The sequence below is a fragment of the Arachis hypogaea genome, chromosome 11 (assembly GCF_003086295.3).
Source record: "Arachis hypogaea cultivar Tifrunner chromosome 11, arahy.Tifrunner.gnm2.J5K5, whole genome shotgun sequence".
Lineage (NCBI taxonomy): Eukaryota > Viridiplantae > Streptophyta > Magnoliopsida > Fabales > Fabaceae > Arachis > Arachis hypogaea.
The window spans coordinates 27,834,049-27,836,992 of NC_092046.1; the positions used below are offsets into that span (position 1 = coordinate 27,834,049).

General features: G+C 35.7%; 1 non-coding gene across 1 annotated transcript; it reads right to left on the reverse strand.

The window, feature by feature from the left end:
• Positions 1–1,453: 1,453 nt before the first annotated feature.
• LOC112725994 (small nucleolar RNA R71) lies at positions 1,454–1,561 on the reverse strand. The gene has a single exon (XR_003165068.1). It is a non-coding gene; the product is annotated as a small nucleolar RNA R71 (small nucleolar RNA).
• Positions 1,562–2,944: the final 1,383 nt, after the last annotated feature.

A 2,944-nucleotide genomic window follows, 5' to 3' on the forward strand; every position in this document is an offset into this window, starting at 1 on the left:
TCATGTTTTTCCCTCTCATCATTAAAAATTCAAAAATAAAAAAAAATATCTTTCCCTTTTTCACTCATAAATTTTGGAAATTTGAGTTGACTTTTTCAAAACTTTTTAAAAATCTAGTTTTTTTTATGAGTCAAATCAAATTTTCAATTTAAAAATCTTATCTTTTTCAAAATCTTTTTCAAAAATTAAATCTTTTTCATTTTTCTTATCTTTATCTCCTAATTTTCGAAAATAACATCATCAATTAATGTTTTGATTCAAAAATTTCAAGTTTGTTACTTGCTTGTTAAGAAAGATTCAAACTTTGGGTTCTAGAATCATATCTTGTGATTTCTTGTGAATCAAGTCATTAATTGTGATTTTAAAAATCAAATCTTTTTCAAAACTAATTTCAATCATATCTTTTCAAAAATATCTCTTTATCTTATCTTTTTCAAAATTTGATTTTAAAATATCTTTTCTAACTTCTTATCTTCTTATCTTTTCAAAATTGATTTTCAAATTTGTTTCAACTAACTAACTAACTTTTTGTTTGTTTCTTATCTTTTTCAAAACTACCTAACTAACTCTCTCTCTCTAATTTTCGAAAATATCTTCCCTCTTTTTCAAAATTTCTTTTTAATTAACTAATTATTTTAATTTTTTATTTTAATTTTTGAAAAATTTCTAACCTTTTTCAAAAACTATTTTCGAAAATCACTAACTCTTTTTCAAAAATTATTTTTGAAAATTCTCTCTCTCTCTTATCTCCTTCTATTTATTTATTCATCTACTAACACTTCATCTCACCCAAATTCGAACCCCCTCTTCCATCTGTGTTCGAATTTTTTCTTCTTCTTTTCTTCTACTCACACAGGGACCTCTATACTGTGGTAAAAAGGACCCCTATTATTATTATTTTTCTGTCCCTCTTTTTCATATGAGCAGGAGCAAGGACAAGAACATTCTTGTTGAAGCAGATCCAGAACCTGAAAGGACTCTGAAGAGGAAACTAAGAGAAGCTAAATTACAACAATCCAGCAAGCACCTTTCAGAAATTTTCGAACAAGAAGAGGAGATGGCAGCCGAAAATAATAATAATGCAAGGAGGATGCTGGGTGACTTTACTGCACCTAATTCCAATTTACATGGAAGAAGCATCTCCATTCCTGCCATTGGAGCAAACAATTTTGAGCTGAAACCTCAATTAGTTTCTCTGATGCAGCAGAACTGCAAGTTTCATGGACTTCCATCTGAAGATCCTTTTCAGTTCTTAACTGAATTCTTGCAGATATGTGATACTGTTAAGACTAATGGAGTAGATCCTGAAGTCTACAGGCTCATGCTTTTCCCTTTTGCTGTGAGAGACAGAGCTAGAATATGGTTGGACTCTCAACCCAAAGATAGCCTGAACTCTTGGGATAAGCTGGTCAATGCTTTCTTAGCCAAGTTCTTTCCTCCTCAAAAGCTGAGTAAGCTTAGAGTGGATGTTCAAACCTTCAGACAGAAAGAAGGTGAATCCCTCTATGAAGCTTGGGAGAGATACAAAGAACTGACCAAAAAGTGTCCTTCTGACATGCTTTCAGAATGGACCATCCTGGATATATTCTATGATGGTCTATCTGAATTGGCTAAAATGTCATTGGATACTTCTGCAGGTGGATCCATTCACCTAAAGAAAACGCCTGCAGAAGCTCAAGAACTCATTGACATGGTTGCTAATAACCAGTTCATGTACACTTCTGAGAGGAATCCTGTGAGTAATGGGATGCCTATGAAGAAGGGAGTTCTTGAAATTGATACTCTGAATGCCATATTGGCTCAGAATAAAATATTGACTCAGCAAGTCAATATGATTTCTCAGAGTCTGAATGGAATGCAAGCTGCATCCAACAGTACTCAAGAGGCATCTTCTGAAGAAGAAGCTTATGATCCTGAAAACCCTGCAATAGCAGAGGTGAATTACATGGGTGAACCTTATGGAAACACCTATAACCCCTCATGGAGAAATCACCCAAATCTCTCATGGAAGGATCAACAAAAGCCTCAACAAGGCTTTAATAATGGTGGAAGAAATAGGTTTAACAATAGTAAACCTTTTTCATCATCCACTCAGCAACAGACAGAGAACTCTGAAGAAAATACCTCTAATTTAGCAAACTTAGTCTCTGATCTATCTAAGGCCACTGTAAGTTTCATGAATGAAACAAGGTCCTCCATTAGAAATTTGGAGGCACAAGTGGGCCAACTGAGTAAAAGGATCACTGAAATCCCTCCTAGTACTCTCCCAAGCAATACAGAAGAAAATCCAAAAGGAGAGTGCAAGGCCATTGACATAGTCAACACGGCCGAACCTGGAGAGGAAGGGGAGGACGTAAATCCCAGTGATCAATAAGGAGTTTCCCTTTGAGGAACCAAAGGAATCTGAGACTCATCTAGAGACCATAGAGATTCCATTGAACCTCCTTATGCCCTTCATGAGCTCTGATGAGTATTCCTCTTCTGAAGAAAATGAGGATGTTACTGAAGAGCAAGTTACCAAGTACCTTGATGCAATCATGAAGCTGAATGCCAAATTATTTGGTATTGAGACTTGGGAAGATGAACCTCCCTTGTTCACCAATGAACTAAGTGATCTGGATCAACTGACATTGCCTCAGAAGAAATAGGATCCTGGAAAGTTCGTAATACCTTGTACCATAGGCAACATGATCTTTGAAAAGGCTCTGTGTGACCTTGGTTCAGGGATAAACCTCATGCCCCTCTCTGTAATAGAGAAACTGGGAATCTTTGGGGTGCAAGCTACTAAAATCTCATTAGAGATGGCAGAAAATTCAAGAAAACAGGCTTATGGACAAGTAGAGGATGTGTTAGTAAAGGTTGAAGGCCTTTACATCCCTGCTGATTTCATAATCCTTGATACTGGGAAGGATGAGGATGAATCCATCATCCTTGGAAGACCTTT